Source organism: Sphaeramia orbicularis, chromosome 11 (genome assembly GCF_902148855.1).
Source record: "Sphaeramia orbicularis chromosome 11, fSphaOr1.1, whole genome shotgun sequence".
Lineage (NCBI taxonomy): Eukaryota > Metazoa > Chordata > Actinopteri > Kurtiformes > Apogonidae > Sphaeramia > Sphaeramia orbicularis.
This window is the reverse complement of record NC_043967.1, coordinates 15,291,496-15,310,867: the sequence shown is the minus strand read 5'-3', so window position 1 is coordinate 15,310,867 and position 19,372 is coordinate 15,291,496. Positions and strand designations below refer to the sequence as shown.

General features: G+C 38.2%; 1 long non-coding RNA gene across 2 annotated transcripts; it reads left to right on the top strand.

The window, feature by feature from the left end:
• Nucleotides 1–1,967: 1,967 nt before the first annotated feature.
• On the top strand, nt 1,968–15,941 carry LOC115428909 (uncharacterized). 2 transcript variants are annotated; one of them, XR_003936705.1, is made up of 4 exons: nt 1,968–2,121; nt 2,609–2,702; nt 4,117–4,266; nt 15,929–15,941. It is a non-coding gene; the product is annotated as an uncharacterized LOC115428909 (long non-coding RNA). The 2 variants fall into 2 exon arrangements; XR_003936704.1 differs by lacking the exon at nt 15,929–15,941 and having other exon boundaries at nt 4,117–4,322.
• Nucleotides 15,942–19,372: the final 3,431 nt, after the last annotated feature.

Below are 19,372 nucleotides of genomic sequence, written 5' to 3'. Positions count from 1 at the left end.
ACTGTTTTTATTTAGAATTAATGATATGTTTTGCTGAAAAAGTAATGTTTCTTTCAATTTTCTCTGTTTTGATATAATAACATTTGAATGTACTCTAAGCTGATATTAAGAAATACATGGGCAGTAAATTAAATATTGGAAAATACGTGATTTTCACTGGAAAAATCCAAAGGACAATATTTTAATAAATAGTGATGAATCACTTGGAAATGAATAAATGCAGAGAAAAAATAAGGAAAATGAGCTGTTATTTGAGCAGCTGTGACAATTCCAGTGTCCAGTAGCATTATCAGCATCCAAGTCATGTGATAAATGTGATAAATGAGTTCTTTGTTTTTGTTTTTTTTTTGCAAACTGTAGTTAAAGTACAGTGTAAATTTGCGTCACTGTCATTTTTAGAAAACAGTTTTACAATAAAAACACATTTGTATGGATGCAACCTCAGAATACACAGAAGTCTGTTAAGTAAATAAATGAATTAACCAGTGCCACTAACTGACAAAAAATACAAAGCAAAAAAAACCCCAACAAACACAACTTATAATTTGTGGTTTGTGCGTGGTTTAACACTGTAGTAGGACATGAGGAGTGGACTGTTGGCCCTGGCGGAGGTCTACACTCTGAATGCCCCTCTACTTTCATCATACATTACTTCACAAAATTAGCATTTTTAGTTTATAGAATTTTCATGAACTTGTCTTCTAATATCCGCATCTGCATTAAAAGGTCTTCTTAAAGTAAAACCTGTCTTATTTTAGCAACATGTGCTACTTGAATGGATAGTGACATTTACTTCCTACACTTTCTCTCCCTGTCTCTTGCTTTCTCTCTCTGTCTCTTATGAATGTTGTGGCATTGTCATGTGTAAAAGCTTAGGATGATTACAAAATAATTTGAAAATAGAATAAGTATGCAGAGCCTAAGTTGAGGTTTGCTCCATCTGTCAACATATGACAGCTGCAGAGCAATTTTCATTGTGGTACAAGTGGTTTTGTGGTAAATGTGCGCTCTCATTTATCTAAAATACATCCTAAGCTGTGGCTGCCGCTTCATTATTTGAGCAGGCCACATGGGTTACAATGTGCATTTGTTCCCAAATGAAAAATCTCAGCTGAAATTTGACTGACTTGTGTGCATATGTTTTGAGGAAAGGGGACTGTGCACTGTAAGGCTTTTGTGGTGAGCAAAGAGTTTAGTGTCTGGGAGTGAGAGAAATATACAGGAGAAATTCAGGGAAGCAGAATAAGAGGAGGAGAAAGCCAGACTGTGTTCTCTGTAATCTGAGATATTTGCAAGTAGTTTCTAACCTTAACACTACCTGTTATATGTGGAATAATAAAAAATTAAAACAATACCGTGAAAACAGTTACAAAGAAACACAGGTCACACAAGAAGAGTGCTCATAATGGTCTGAAATCCCCTGTCCTACATATGTAACTAATGTTTTTATTTTTATCTTTATTTTTTTTTGTTATTGTTATTTTTTTGGAAGAAAAAACATGCAAAATGCAAATATGAAAATTTCAATGAGAGCACCACCCCCTGGACAGATATAATGCTAAGTAGGTAATACCAGCTTTCATGCACATCAAAAGTCGCATTACATTTTATAGCTGAAGAAAGATTAATCAAGCACAATAACCAATCAAGCTCATTAGACAACTGCAACAAGCCCTTTAGGTCACTGGATTATTACAGCAAAGAGAAGGTACCACCTGAAACACACAGCCCAAGCTAAAATTACTCTTGTGCTCAAACCTCTTCTTTGCTCCCAGTGTAAAAAAAATAAAATAAATAAAATAAAAGACATATATTACTACTAGTCTGCATCCACAATCACACTGATCACAATATAACACACTGAGGTTACTTCAGATTAAATGTAACCTGCTCTCTCAAAAAAATACTTTGATTCCTGCGCTGATTTGATCCTGCGCAGACAGTGCGCAACTACTACCCTCAGGAAGCTCTTGAACGCCTCACAAAGTCCTCCGTTAGACAGACCATTCATTACCTAACAGCAACACAGCCGCAACGCAGCCAACATGTCAGAGAAGAAACAGACCGTGGACCTCGGTTTACTGGAGGAAGACGATGAGTTTGAAGAATTCCCCGCTGAAGGTAAATAACATAGGCCTTAAATCACACTAGTCTTTGTTTTCAATATACTTACGGTAAACAACAGTTAGGACTTAACATTACCGGGCCCTGCTGCGGTGACTCAGCTAGCCTAGCCGTGTTAGCATTAGCATTAGCAAAGAAATTGCTGGTAAACACTGAAGGTAGCCGATTTAGGATAGTCGTGACGTTGCTTATAAATGCTAGAACCCCTTTGCTTGATATTTCATGTCTACATTGAGTTTTCCTTTCAAGTTTAGTTTTGTTACGCTTACTATATTAGCTATCTTAACAAGCCATTATCATGCCAGCAAGCTAACATTAGCTTAGCTGTGTTTACTTAGCACAAGTCTAGAAATCACAGTCATACAGTTTTAGTGGATGGTCACAGGCCTACAGCAGTACCAGTTTGTTTGATTTGATGTAGTTATGTATCCATTTGATACTGTGGTTAAAATGTTGTATAACTGCGTGTACTGTTGCACCCCAGATTGGACGGGGCTGGATGAAGATGAAGACGCTCATGTCTGGGAAGACAACTGGGATGATGACAATGTAGAGGATGATTTCTCAAATCAACTAAGGTAACCAGTCAACACCAGGATTGATCATATTTAGATACACTTTTCTATAACCTGACACTCTTTTTGGTATATAATTGAGTGTGATACATTGACAAAATGACTCTGACTTGGATCAGCTAGTTAAATATTTTGTAGTTGGTGGGACCGGAGTTTTTAAACTAACTTCTCTAATGAGTAAAAGGTATTTTCACTAAACAAAGCACCTTTGCAATGTATATGTTTCTTAAAAGTCCCTTTAATGAAATGGCTGAAATGAAAACTCCCAGCTGCATAATTAAAATCATTAGATGCATTGTGATCATAATTCATAACCATCTAAATGTAGAAACATGCATTGCGAACCCATAGACATACCGTGAATATAAACATTAATTGGAGTTACGTTTGGAATGACTGAATATTGCATATATAATTGATATCACGAATTGATGTCACCATTAGTGCGTCCATTAGGTCGTTGACAAAAACTGTTGCTCAAATATATGACAGTAACTCAGAGTGAAGAGTGACACAAATTGCACTTCCAAACACCACCTGTGCTTTGAAGACTAAACTTATTGTTGTTGAGGTTTATTCTTCTTTTTTATTCACAGTGAAAGGTCATGTCTTATTTTGGCTCATCCATGTGTAGTATTAAATTCAACAATACAATATTTAACCACACAACACAACCACAGTGATTCATTGTCATGGCTATTTTTGTCAAAGGCGAGATTGTTCAATAGTATGATCGTTTTAATACTTGCACTTTACAAATATATTTGGTATTAATTGGAATTTTAATTTCAGGTCATAGTTATTATTACAGGGTTAATATTTGATTGGGATGATCATGTCCTGTATTTTGGAAAGTATAATTACACTTGCTGTATGACTGCCCTTTATGACTGTCGTATCATTAAATTGTGTGTGAACGTTCCCCACAGGTACATTGTAAATATATTAAATTAAAAATTTTAGACAAAATGTGTTATAGGTTAAACTATAGTTTAACAGAGGATTACATTTAACACATCAAAGTCATTATTGCATTGCTTATGCTTTCAAGGCTTATGCTCACACCAAGTTATTGAATAATCAATAACTGCTGAGAGATATAAGTGGCTGCTCTGTTTTTATTTGAGTACACTTTAGACGGTAATATACTATTGTTTTATTTAGACCAATTATGATACCCATGCTATTAAGCTGTTTCTTAAAGATATCATTATTGTTAAAGGCCACAGCTGCCATATAGTATATGTAATCATCAGAACCATAGCTCTACGCATTATGCAATATTTATATATTTTTTTCTGTCTACCTTCTCTTAATGGTTCTCACAATCAATAGCAGAGGGTACTTATGCCTCAACCACCCACCTGTAATCATCTCTGCTGACTTGATCTTTCTATTTTCCTTTTCCTCCCTGCAGAGCAGAGCTGGAAAAACATGGTTACAAGATGGAGACGTCGTAGCAGCTGACATGACCCTTCAGTGTTCGTGACATTGGATATGGACTTTTAATATTTGAATAATATTGGCTGACCACACACCACGGCCAGAGATCTGAGGATGTTCATTTGTTTCCCTTTTTTTTTTGTAAGAAATATTGATGCAGTAAAGTGTTTGGAGAAAACCTTCTGTTTGAGCGTTTTTACTGATACTGTTTACATGGTCATATTTGGCATGAAAAATAATATCATAGTTTAATTGCTACACCAGTTCTTATCTGGCTTAATATTTAGTCTCACGTATTGACAGGTCAGTTTCATGTAACCTGATGAAACTCATCTTGCTTTTCTTCAGGAAGCATATTAGCATAACTCAAACTGTAAATAAACAAGATATGATTGCATTAATTTCCCTAATTCATTTTACATCACCATTTACTAAATTTAAGTGATGCTTGCATGGTCTTTATTAGACATATGGCCTATGGTCTTTTGTTTCACCCAAGCAGATCTTACTTGATTAAATCCCATCTTTGCAATTATTTTCTTTCAATAGAAGATGAGTCAGGGATTTGCTAAAAGTATTTACAAATTGTAGTCTTTGTATAAGCTCTTGATCTCCTCAGAAGAGCATCTGCCAGGTCAACACAAGCTACCTGTAATGGACAGCTTGTTCTTGCCCTCTGACATTGTGCATTAAATTTGGACCATGTTAATTTTATAAGCTCTTAGTAAAGTTCAGGTGCTCAACAGAATTTATCTGTATTGTGAAAGCTGTACTTTTATGCCTGGTTCTGTTTACTGAAGCTGTCAAAGTGGGTTCTGGGAGAGTTGAGGAGAGAGAAAGTACAAGAACAGAAATGGAGATGTGCAAATGCAGTGCACGCTGGAAATACACACCATGCAAACAAGTGTGTGTAAGTGTTCTTGTGATGCATGCTGCACACATACAAAAGGCAGTTCCTCTGCACTGTGCTGTATAACAGCCCCCTTCCCTCTCAGCCCCACAGCGCTGGGCCGAGTCCCTGAAGGAGAGATTATCCACTGCCGTGTTTGTCAGAGACAGGGAGGGGGTCTCAGCATGGGGCTTCCCAGCCTGCCTTGCCTGGGCCTGCCCCTACTGCCAGCCAGGCCCTTCTCTTCCGCTTGGCACAGCGGGGACTCTCGTACTGAACCAGAGGCCAATTTATCCCCGCCACACTCCCCCGGCAAAATGATTTCTCTCAGTGTTTTGTCGACTCTCAGTCCCCGGGTCCTAATGAGGTGAAATGGATGCCAGTAAGACCAAGGCTGCAAGAGCGGCTTTCATCCTGAAAACAACATCCATCTGCCTCCTCCAGAGGGAGAAAGTAACCTAAATACATTTATTTAATTACTCATCTCTAGGTACAATTTTTGTACTTGAGTATTTACCTTTCAGGCAACTTATGCTTCAGATGGAAAATTACTTTTAATGCACTATATTTATTCACTTCATGAGCAACTCAGCAGTAAAAATGAAGAATGAAAATGTTCATGTAAAACAAATGTATATTGTTCATAGTAAAATTGCTTTTGACAAACCGGTAAAGTAATATTGTAGACAATTAAAAGATGAATTATTTTTCTTAAAAACACAAATGAGTGATATTTAAAATATGGTGGCTCACTGGAGGGAAATAATAAATAGAAAATGAGTTAAAAATCACTAAAATGAAGCTGAAGAGAAAATAACTCAATATTTAGTAAAGTTAACAAAGATGTGCCATAATGTCATGTAATTTTAAGTCTGATCTTTTGTTTTAGATTTGTTCAGTTTGTTTTATTAATCTACCCGTTCTCATTCCTCTTACATTTAGTGTGGACTTTTTCTACGTCACTTCCACAAGCAACAGTGTTTGGAGAAGTTCAACCAGTTTTGACATTAAAAATCATATTATTTGTTAAAATCTTGTTACTTGTTAATTCAACAACAGTCCATCGCTGCTGTTATGTAAGTAGAGTTCTGTTATGATAATACTCATTTCTGTCACACATTAGAGAAATTTTCCACCACCACTACCTTCTTCCTGTGGGTGGCCATTCGTTCTAGCCTTGGTTAGTTTTCCCTTATGGTGCTGATTTACCAGCCCTATTTGCTGTTTTGCATTAGTTTATATTTGGAAAGAGCCAGCACTTCAAAGTGTTGCATTCAGATTTTGGCATTAAAGGCTGGAATAAAGATGGAAGTGGAAGTCTGTTAGCTCCGGTCAAGCATTTAAATGCTGGCAACTGGAAGTGTGCTGACAAGCATCTGACAGTCTGCTTTTCTCTCCTGGGAAAATACAAAATCCCTGTTTACTACTAGTTATTATCCCAATCAGCTGCATATCACAGCCAAACAGTTCTCCTGAGTGCACAACCCATATTGTCATTGAAAAACAATGCTCCAGCTGCTACTTGTATACATGTCAATAACGAAATAATATTTTGTTGGCAGGAAATAAAGTAAGGTCTGGTGTCCATCGAATGAGCTTTGACTCGTCCATACAGGATGCAGAGATCTGCCCTTGAAACTGACTAACTGGGCCTGGTGATTATTCTAAGGGTTGGGAAGTCAGTGAAGTGAAAGAATCGCTAAGTGAGAGCAACAGAGGAGGACCTGTGACCATTTTGTTTGTGCTGAGAGCGTAAGATTGGTCCCTTGTGTTTGACACCATCAGGGGCCTCCATGGGCCCTCGATATTCAACCCCATACAGATTGGCAGGCTTTTCAGCAGTTCCACGCACCCGTTTTTCTTTCTTTATATTCTATTCAATTTAATCATTGCTTTTAAATTCTGCAAACATTTTTGTTGTTCCGTTGTGACCCACATGATACAGCTTGACACGCATATGCGGGCTCATAACTGCTGATATTGATGACCCTACCATACAGGGGAGCATTACACAACAATCTGCCATGAAAGTATTTTGATAATACGTGATTAGTTATGGTTGATTAAAAATTCTAAGCAATGGCTTGGTTTTTCAAATGGCAGATGTTTGTGTTTTTGTTCATTAGTTTGTGGTGGAAAAGTTTCTTCTTCCAACCAAAGTCATGGTAAGTTTTATTATATTATATGGCTGATGTATCAAGTATAGAACTACTGAATGCAGCAAAATCTCTGAACCAGTCCTTCTGAAAGCCTTGATTCTTCAGAAGTGCATTTTCTTATTTGCAAATGACTTTGCTTGGCCCACACAGATCTGAGACCACATGACTCCAAGCGAGAGCTCAGCCAATGGAACTGTGGCGAGGACTATTTCATAACACTTCATGTTGGGAGATGGCAGATCCATTGTTCTCAAAGGCCCACAAGCCTGTGGGCGAGAGACCCTGCTGTGTCTACACTGAAGAAACACTCCAGGCTCTGAGGCTATATTTTTCCCGCTCTGTTCTGCAGACATCGGCGGCTACTGTGACCATTCCAGCTCTCTCTCTCTTCACCAATGCCGCTGTTGGTGCAGGCCCTGCTGCTCCCCTCTTTTTCAATCCCTTCACTGAGCCGGGGACAAGACGGAGCTGTTGCAGCACAGCTAGGAAGCATGCAGCTGCTACTATAATAGCCCTAATTGCACGTTTCTTTTGTTGGGTTGAAATTAGCAGCGGGGCTACAATGCTACTACTAAAACCCCCAAAAAATCCCCAAGTAAAGATGGAGGGGAGAGAGTTAAAAAAAAAAAAAAAAAAGACACTCAGGGGTGCGTTCACCAGTGAGACTGCCAACCCCATTGCCGAATGGCCCACACCTGCACACTAGCACCCCCGCTAAAGTAAACACAGATAATAAGGTATAATTACTTTAGAAAATAATAACGAGGAGCAACCCTTCAGTCCCCCCCTACTCCTGGTGACAAAGGGCTGCCTGTTTATTGTAGGGGGTGCAAAAGCCCCAAAGGACGGCGGCGAGTGCCCTATCAAAAGACCTGAGGGCCCTATTGAGGGTCCCTTATAGGACAGCCATCAGTGTCAAGGAGGACTGAGGCTTTTAAGTCTCTTCTACCTCTAACTGCCCCAATTAAGCATTATGGATTGACCACAGGCTACCTTTTCAGCTCCATTCATCACATCAAAATGATCCTGTGTCCTGAATGTCTCCCCTACACTTTTTCTATGGAATCACAAGAAACCTGATTATGCATCAACTTAAAACATAGCTATGATATGTTTTGCAAAACAAAGGATTAGCATCTTCAGTGTGTGACATGGAACCATTGGCAGATGTCCAAAATATGCATGGGGCGTACATCCTCCAGAACTTTAACTTCATATGTACTAAAAATATTTCCTCTTCTTTGTCCAGTATTTTGTATCTTCACAGTCGACATTTTCCAAACTGGCAATGTCATTTCTGTCTGTCGGATCAGTGTACCACACCTGTTGACCTGTTTGAAATGCTGCAAAACAGTTGTGTTGAGTTTGGACGCACAGGGACACTTTACATGTCACATAGTGCATACTACATTTCCCAGAGCAGCCCTTTTCTCAACAACACAGCTGGGTTTTTCAAATTGACTTTTGAACTTTTATGGTGCATGATCAATCATTTAAGTCCCAATCATTAGCTTGTTACTGTTGTTGAAGTATAATATCAATTCACCTGGTATCAGATTTGTTGGTTTTGTACTTTGATCAGCTCTTATTCCGGACTTAGTTGTTGGATGATTTGACTGAGACTGATGGCATATTATTTTTAAGACAAAAGCTGTATTTTATGATAACCCCCCATGAACCTTTGCTTATGGATTTTATTATATCGTCATTGTATCAAGAAGTTGTGTGATTGCAGATGATTCTTTCAAAACCAGGAACCATCTGCTTTCAAACAATATCAGGCCTTGTGTCTATGTCTAAGATGTGAAAATGCAAGAGCCAGGATGATTTTAGGTATATTTTAATGAAAATAACAAGAACATCTTAGAAATGTTGGTTTATTTTAAAATCATTTCTAATATTTAGAGCAATTGCAGTTTACGTTTGTTTCAATTATCCCATTATTTTGCGGGTCATTTTCATTTCCCAAAATAATGACTGATTCAAGATTCTGTAATAGATAGCCTGAATGTACAAACATTTGAAGCACTTATGCATTTGTACATAAATGTATAGGTGTTTTTTTTTTTGTTTTTTTTTTTTAAATAAATAAATAAATAAATAATTTATTTTTTTGTTGATATTCAGTACATCACATGTACATATAGCATACATCTGTTGTCTGCTCTAAATGCCAGAATAATACTTTTGTTTTATGTAAAAAAAAACAAATAAAAGAAAGAAAAAAAGAGAAAAAAACTATAAAAAAGTAGGGAGTGATCTTTTCCATTCAGCACAATCATTAATTTGTGAAAAGAAAATCAGGCCTATAGAGTGTGACAAATGTTGTCAAATGTCAATGTTGTCAAGTGTTTAATATTTTGATCTTTGTTCTTTTGGGGTCACTTGAGCAAAAGTTTTAGATTAATAAAAGTGATTCAGAATGTTTACTGCTGTCGAATATTAAAATGAACTTGATCTTGAAGTTGTGTCTAAATGTTAAAACACAAATGTCTCAAATCAGAGTGATGTAAATGTTTCAGCTAAATCTAAAATGTGATGTTCAAATATGCAGAAAGTAAGCTTGAATTCACTCAAAATAGATGTTGATCCTTCTCTTGCTTTAAGGAAAGTAAATTCAGGGTCAGACCATAATGTAAACCAAAATATATGCGTTTTACTTCACCTTATTATATAAACAGTAAAACAAGATACAATATCTGGATTGTATTTCATGCTTTTCTCCAAAATTCCTGTGTGTTTCTGTGCGAGCCATCACAACTCAGCTGAAAATGAGGATAAACTCATCCAAGCATGTGAACATGACACTGGATAGCTCAGACAGTATGGGATCACGCCGCGGTCTCACTGTCACTTAAACCCGTCCGAATTTTAACCCAATTTGACATGTTGGCACACAGAAAGAAACAGATGGGTATGTTTAAGTTTAACGCTGTCCTGGGTGGTTGAGTCACTATGAAAACATAAGACTTTGGTTTGATGTCAGGACGGATTATGGCCACAGTTTCAGCTTTTGCTGTTTATGACATGATCCATCTCACAGGTTTTGACAGATAAATACATAAATGTCATATATAGGCCAGACGTAAAGCGTGGGGAATGCACAAAGTAGGTTGGTGTTATGTGATTGTCGTCTTTGAAATATGACACACAAACAGGCCTTAGTAATACTCCATCAAAACCAATACTGTTTAATACATCCAGGGGCACCCACCGAGCTGGTGGCAGACTACAACCCAATCTATGCTGTTAAACAACGCACATAACTAACGTACAAACTCTCACTGAGTCAATGTTTTGCATCTATTTAACAGAAGTCTTGGTGGAGTCCAGTACTTTATCAACACAAATAGGAGATAATAGCTGCTGTGATTAAGGGTCTAATGTAAAAGTGAATCAGTGTTGCATGTGAGTCATCCTCATGCCATCATTAAACCACAATGTGCAACCGAGCCGAATGGGCCCCGCGAGGATGGCAGTGTGTTTTTAACTGTGACGTCTGTGGCAACAGCACTCCCCTGCTGTGTTTCCTTCCCGTATGCCCGTGATACCTGCCAATTAGGGAGTTTGTTTTCTATTTTTACTCCTGGCTTTACCCCCCACCACCACCACCACCACCACCACCACCTCTTTATCCCCTCCCAAACCCCTGTAATATTTGAACACACAGTATCAAGCCATCCACCTGTCCTGCCGCACTTAAAAGCATTGGACAGTGAAGGAAGAGAAATTAACAGGGGGGACAATTTAGACACCAGAGAGGCTTTTTACGCCAGAGCAATAAAGCACACTTGATGTTATTATCATCTCTGGTGAATTATCAAGCCTCTGATAATTGTAATTAATCAATCATCAGGCTCACTCATGCACTCCCATGAAACCCGGCATCACCGTAGATCAACCTGAGCTGTGTTGACCTATGAGAAATCAATGTGCAGCCATGAAGGCAATACCTACAGCTTCGTTCAGTTCGAGTAATTAGAGCATGGTTAATCACATGTCACAGTGTCTGCATCATAACTGCACGAGGGAAGGAAACAATTTCGGACCATTGAGAACTTTAACATTGCACAATCCGATTCAAGCAAACGTAACAAGGTCGTCGGGCAAATTCAGGCTATCGATCATTTTTGACCACATTACAACTGAAAAACCTCAGCGCTCCTCTGTGTAGCCGGGTTCAAAACAATCGCGTATGTATGAAAAGAGAGCACAATGACAGACAAACTCATAAAATAGGACATAACATTCCCTCTCTTTCTCTTTTTGCCTTTCATCACCCTTTCTCCTTGTCTCTCTCTCTCTCTCTCTCACACACACATACGTTTGGAAAGACTGGGTGGGAGGCCTTGGCCCAGCCACAGTCAACTGGTCCCAGTCCCAACAAGGAAACAATTAATCATGTGTGAGCGGCTGTCTGAGTGTCTGCTCTCTGGACAACAACAACACTCAGCCATTTATCTCCCCTCAAGGCAGGACAGCCAGCCAGCACACCACGCAGGCATGCACTCTCTCATCCTCACACACACATACACACTCCCAGATGTGGAACGAGGACAAAACATTCAAATATCCAAGAATGCACACATATAAAGTGTCAACTAGTGGGTAAGAAGTGTAAAAAACATACACGAGCATTAATTCAAGTACATGGATAGTTTTTTTTTCCACACATGTGAATGACATTTGGCTTGTGGGAACTCACCCACACACAGGTGCTGTTTTGTCATCCTAATCAGATAGATGTCAGCACTTGCTAATGATCTTGATGACATATACAGGAGCTACGTTCTGCTGGCTCCTACAAATCTCCCAAGATCAAAGACAGATTACAACAACTTTCTGTTTCATAATTCATTCGAGAGTGATGGCTCTTAACGTGGCTGGCTTTGATATTTCCAACTGTGTTTGCCATTCATTACACAAAAACAGAATGGAAGGTCCAGGAATGTTTTTTTCTTTGGGGTGGGGGGTGGGACTCTTTTGAGATGATGGAGCAAAGTTGAGTTGACAGTCATTTCATTTCAGGAAATTTAGTCCTCCCTAATTTAACTCTTGGTCTTCCGATGTGGCAAGGCAAGTTAGGAGTGAGCTAAAGCAGGCGAGACTTAGTGAAATGAAATAGGAAATTTGTCGTTTATTCCTTTTTTGCTGCATCTCCCTGCAGACAGGGGGTGGCTTGTGAGTATGTGTGCGCGAGTGAGTGTTTCAAAGTGTGCATACACGTGAACTGGCATGTGTGCATCTGTATGTGTTAATGCATGTCCAAGTTGGTGAAAAAAAAAGAAGGCCCTAAAACCTCAAGTGGAGCAAACAAAGAGGCCGGTGTGTGTTTCAGGATGGGGCATCTGGATGGCATCAGGGGAGCCTGGCAGATTGGTAGTGACACAGGTTACTCCTGAGGTCCCTGGTGAGAAACACATCGTTGCAGTCTGCAGTGGAAAAGGAGCTTTGAACCGCTACTGCATAAAAAAGGAGGAAAGAATGCCTTCATATGCAGATATTTTCATGGAAGTTCATTGCACCACCCACTTATGGATGAGGTCAGGGTTGTGCTTTGCAGGTGGAACACCACGACAAATGACAAATAAGTGTATATCACTAGGGAAAAGAAGGCACCGGTGTTTGAGTCAATCTTTACTGTTATGCATTTGAGGATTCATATTATAGGTATGATGCAGTAGTTTTGATAGAAGACTCAACACATTGGGGAGGAGACCAGCAGATACAGACTGAAGTTTAATCTCATTGTTGTGAAGGTTACTTTTGAAATATAATAGTTTGCAAATTACTACACTGGTAAAAATGTAATAGGTAATGTAATTATTTAAATTATTTCATTGAAATAGACAGACAGACAGACAGACAGACAGACGGATAGATAGATAGATAGATAGATAGATAGATAGATAGATAGATAGATAGATAGATAGATAGATAGATAGATAGATAGATAGATAGATAGATAGATAGATAGATAGATAGATAGATAGATAGATAGATAGATAGATTGATTGATTGATTGATTGATTTACTTTATTAATCCCCAACGGGAAATTCAAAATATGGTCACTGCTCCACAGAAACAGTCATACCACATCAACAATAAATAAATAAATGCAGAGTGTAAATAGCTAAAAAATATGTTAGATTAGAATTAAAAGACAAAATGTGTATTCTACCTAACACATTAAATATAAAAACATAACCCCCCCTGAGGACAGAAGTGTTCTAGAGTTTCTACCTCCTATACACCCCCACCCAGCTACTCCTCCTCCCGTCTCCTCCCACCTCCCTTAATATAAATAATGTATCTTATGTTGATTACTTCTTTATATGTTTATATTTGTTAGGTAAAAAGTCCTAAAAAATACAGCTCTGTACAGTAATTTTATCGCACTTGTGATTTTCTTTTGTCCAGTAACATAAAGTTCACTTTTGTTGTCCTCATTCTCTGCATTTAACCTATTCTAATATACAAACAAGGAGCAAGTGAGCTGCCACTTATGGTGCCTAGGGACCAACTCCAGATCTATGTCGGTATCTATGTCAAGGGCATTGACAAGAGAATTAACCTAACAAAGATGTTTCTGATAGTGGGAAAAACCAGCATGGAATGAGTGGAACATACAAACTTCACACAGAAAGGCTCTGGTTCAGCTGAGATTTGGACTTCTTGCTTTAAGGCAATGGCACTAACCACGATGCTACTGTGTGCCATGGGTATCCACCTTGCTGTTATCCTCCTTTATATCTACATATGAGCTTTTTACAGAGAAGACGTTTCTCTGAAGTAACCCCTTTGTAATCACTAACATTTTGATGATAGAAGTTTTCTCAATAACTGACTAAAATGACTCTCATTTTGTATTTATCCTATCGCGGTAACCACAGAACTGTCTAAGGCCACCAGTAGTGTGTGGACATAATAACATATTATAATGTACGCATGCATTTCTCAGTCTCTGTCACAGGATACAACTCAAATACAATACGTACAAAATACAACAATTCTGTTAAGAACAAGAATTTCAGCAAAACACCAACTGAACTATCCAGTATTTAGTGTGACCTCTCTTCGTGCTAAACATGTCTTGAACTCCTCTCTGGTGATGATATGAGATTTACTGAACTGATCTTGTTGTGTCTTACACCAGGTTTGATCCAACACGTCAAATGTTTAGTGTCTGGGCTACTTCTTGTCAAGGGGTCACACTAAATACAGGCTGATGCCTGTAGATACTATTCAGTTCGTTTTTTGTTTTTTTTGTGTTCATTCACATTTTATTTACAAATCATTTAAAATATGTATACAAGTTGTATTCATTATTTCCAGCAAGATATGGTTTTGTAAAAAGGGTAACCCCAGAAGCTATCCATAGCTTATAAATGGGGGCCCAAGACATTAAGCAAAACAGTGCAATTTATTATGAAATCAATCCCTATTTCTAACTAAGATCAAACCTAACCCTTGCTCTAAAAACAACCTAAGGTAATTCCAATAAATACAGACAATAGCCTATAGAATTTAGACAGTATCAACACATCAGCACATAAGGCACATGAGGCAAAAAACTGCAGTAACATAGACTTAAATTAAACATATTTGAGAAGCAGTTTTAGTTTTAATTGCTTTTTAAATATGGACAGGGATTCAGACTCTTTTATGGTGCTCTCAATCTCATTCCAAGTCTGCGGACCTTTAACTGTCACACTAAGACTTTTCATTTCAGTTTCCCTTTCTTTCTTTCTTTCTTTCTTTCTTTCTTTCTTTCTTTCTTTCTTTCTTTCTTTCTTTCTTTCTTTCTTTCTTTCTTTCTTTCTTTTTAAATATTGTGCACAAGTAACCTTATATTTTCTTGTATCTTAATAAAGAGACAGAGAAATAGATATTATATTTACTATAACCCTGTAAAACCATCATACCTAAAGGTGGTGTAAGACATTTGATAAGTCTGTAAATGTGAAATGTGATTAGAACAGTGGAGTGACAGCTTGAATCAAGTATACCAAAAACATCCAATCAAATCATGTTGCATTATGAATTACATTGCACCAGCTCACATTCAGATTCAATAATTAAGACTAATGCAACCATGTTCTGGGACATTCTCTCTCTCTCTCTCTCTCTTTCTCATTCAGTCCAGGTGGCAGCTTGACAGGAAGAGGAACAGGAAAGGACTTAAAGATTTGCTGCCGCTCTCATTCTTCTTCAAAGACAAATGCTCCTCTGATCATTTCCCACAATGTTCCTTACACGGAGGCCTCTGTGATCAGTGGTTATGAGAAAGCACAGGAATCTGACAGACAACTGCCTCAACCAGGCGAAAAAAAAAAAAAAAAAAAAAAGGTAAGATTCCTCTTTCTCTCTTTCTACCACCTACACCCCCCCTCCCTCATTGCCTCTGCCTGGTCGCTATGCCTTTGTGGGAAGCATCTGGGTCCATTTATCCCCAACCCAGGCAGCGCTGGAGGACCCCTGTGCCCTCTCGGGTTGCAGGGTCTGAGCCGGCTTCAGTGTGGGTCCTTGTTGTTGTTGAGGACAGGACTTCAAGCCTGCCCACTAGCCTGTCTGGACCATCTCAAATCTCCCATCCTACTTTGCCAGGCCCCTAGCCCATCCCAGATGCCCTAAAGCATGGTTAGTGTAGCGCTTCATCTGAACTGAAAGATACTAAACAGATTCTTCCAGAAGCTAAAGCGAAAATGCCATGAGGTTTAGTAGAATTTCATGGCAGATGGAAAGAGTGTGCTTCAATAAACTAGTGTGTGGGTGGGGTTGATATTATCCCAGATGAGAAAAATAGCTAAAAATAAGTTTAAAAAAACAGTGGCTTACATGCTTATGTTTATGAATATACATTAAATCAATTTTTTCTTGCGGATAAAATGCACTCTGATGTTTCAAGACTACAGGTGACACAACTGAGACGCCCATTCAGCCTACTGTTTGGTATAATCCACAGTCCTCTCCAAGCCAAACGTCAGTCCAGGTTATCATGCTGCACAGCTGAATGGAAGCAGAGTGAGTCTGACTGGTTACTTAAAGTCATTGAGAAGTTATTCAAACACCCAGTTATTATGGTGTAAACAAAGGCGGCTTGTCACACTCTATTACAGATATGGTGTTTACAAGAATGCCACTTTAATGCAGTGCGTGTTATGTATGATGATTAAGGATAGTGTTTGACAACCAACTGATTGGAGAAATGAAAGTAGATTATAAGAGGCATTGTTTTGTTGGTAGACAGACAGCAGAGACTTTGCACACAGAGTGAACTCTATTATTTTGCTAATAGGCTCCCTATATGACTGATAAAGCATGTAATTGCTTTTATGTATTGCAGCACATATTTTATTTTCCTTGTGGACGAGTTGGTCCACTATGAAGAAGCATGTGAGGAGTGTACAATGTCAAAAATAAACTTAAGAAGCACTGTTTTTGTCTTGTAAGTACAGTCTATTAGAGGGATTAGAGGAATTATTTCATAAGAATGGCCCCTCCATGCTGCTGTCTCCCACCATTTCTCAGCTCACCACCTTCTTTTTATGCAAAACAGATTTGTCTGAGTCGTCCTACACTATCTGGGCAGTCTGTCTGCTGTGCGGTTTTGGGGACACTCCTAAGTTATATAAAATTCCCTCTTTGGCAAGTGTCAAGTTTGCAATGGTTTGTTGTGCAATGGGTGTTTTCAACTCTTGAGTTTGCTTTTTTTTTTCAAACACTGAGCACAACTGGATAAACTGTAACAAGAAATATTTCATGAGAGGGGGAGTGAAGTGATGTCGGTCAGACAGATGCAGGTTCATAATAACTGTGTCCATCAGCAGCCAAGTGTCCTGCTGATGTGTCATTGAGCAAGAGATTTCACTTAAACTCAATAACAGCAGGTCTAAATAGGAAAATTAGCTGACATTGTGAAGAAGAGTGAGGGGACGAATTGCTGAATGTGGTGACATTTGAGCTGATTTTAACACAATGCTCCATTATGACATTTATATTTACATGAACTAATGATTATTACATAATAAAAAAAAAAAAAACTTTCTTATAAACATAATTGCTCTTATGATTCTCCTCTATTGCACTGTAACTGTCTAAAGTGTTCCTTGATTACATGAAAGATAAATCAAATATTATTTATATTATTAAGCCTCTATTTACCCTAACTCTCTAAAAATAATATTTGGTAAAAGTGGTCAGTAATAAACACCATTTTATCGAGAATTAGCTCTTATGTGGAGAGGGAACATCTGCACATTCAGAAATTTCTCATTACCTTTGTCATGATTGTCAGCATAAATTACACCTGATAAATCATTCTTGTTTTCATAGACCTGTGTTCTCCAAATGGGTTTTTGCTGTTATACTGTACAACGATTACAAAAATTGTTCTACATTTATATTAATTATCAAATGTTATTGTATTAAATGAGTATTTGCATGGTTGTCTCTGGGCTGCGGAGTTGAAGTGGCACTATTTTATTTGTAAATCATTTTCCAAAAAGGGTTCTGGCCAGATTCAGTATGTTACAGGCCCATGGGTACAGCTGCAATGTTTTGATGGGTTCACTGGCCAGCCTTGTTCAGTGGCCATTTTTTCTTTTTTTCCGTAATAAGACATAAAGCAGTTGTGGAATAATTCTAATTCATTATGGAGAGCACTGGACCTCCTTGTAAAGTGAAAAATAAGCAATCAAAGTTATGGCTTAAACATATTTGTCCAAAGGTACAACTAGCTGGTCAGATGCATTGGTGGCCTCAGAATATGCATATTAGGTCAGATGTGAGGACTGAATTATTGAGAGTACTGCAGTAAAACGCCCTAAAAATGATCACTGATGTGATTGAGGGTCTGCTTTAGAAGATTTTTGTTTAATATTGTTGGGACAGCAGTTTCAGGGACTGTATTTTGCCAATATGTATACTGTTGTAGCTAAAAATAAGTGTTATTTATGGTGTTGCACCTGAAATTTAAGAAAAAATACAACAAGTGTATATGGACCCCTGGGTCTGAGCCCTGACTCCTCATAATCTGGCTACAAGTAGGTTTCTCTGTGATCATGTGACATCATGTAGAGATAAAAGGTCTATTGATAGATGGCAAAAATAAAAATTACAGGCTTTAACTTTAACAAAAACACAAGATCCTTATGTGCACTTGTAAGAACAATTGCCACTCCAGAGGACCGACTTTGTTTTGTGAGATACAGGTGAAATTGAAAGCGAGGTTCAATTTTACTGTCCACTCCACGAGGATGTGAGCGATGTATACTTTGGTAAAAAAATATCCTCCCCTTCAGTTGATTTCTTTTGACTGGATGACTGAATAACTTCATTTGTGCATCCAAACAGGAGGCTTTTTGTAGCTGATTTTAACTGACAAGCTTGCAAGAGACAACAGAATATTTTGTTTAAAGCTAAAATAACCTTGTAATAGTGAAAGAAATGGAATGTTTGACCACTGCTCCTGCACTTTCAATGTCTTGTAAACCCGTGAGGATGGGTTCTTTGTGAGTGTGACATGGAAATAATAGAATCAATCATATTGCAAGGTTCTTTCTACATTTGATCATTCTTTGTTACATCTCTATCCCATACATCTAAAAATGACACTGGAAACAGTGAAAGTGACTGAGGAGCTGTATTCTGTAGAAAACAGGACAAAGCTATTGCCACATGCGGCCTCTTTTTCAGGTCAGAAATGTCTTATGAATTTGAATCTCATTACCATGTCATGAATACGTCTTTGGGAATCCATTAGGCATTTCCTGCCTAAAACTACAATAAGAATTCACATTCAACCCAAAAAAGAAAAGAAAGAGTGGGGAACGAGAATAAAGCCCCAGTGAGAACATTACTGTAAAGCTGTTTTAGCTCTTTCAGTCCACTTAAGGAGAGGCAGGGAAAAAAGAAAGATGTGAGTGACTGACAGATGATAGCAATAAAAGTAAGAACAAACTGGCCATTTTACTGCGGTAGGGCCATTTGAGAAGGGATTATTAACTTGTCAGCATTTCAAACTGAGACACAACTTTTTCTCCTCCAAAACACATCCCCATGTCTCTGTTACTTTTATTAGAAAGTCTTTAAACCTTTTGACCCTGGAGGGCCTCCATTATTGGCTGTTAATAGTGATACGCTGGTCAGTGGGGAGACCCTAAATGCCCTATTAATCATT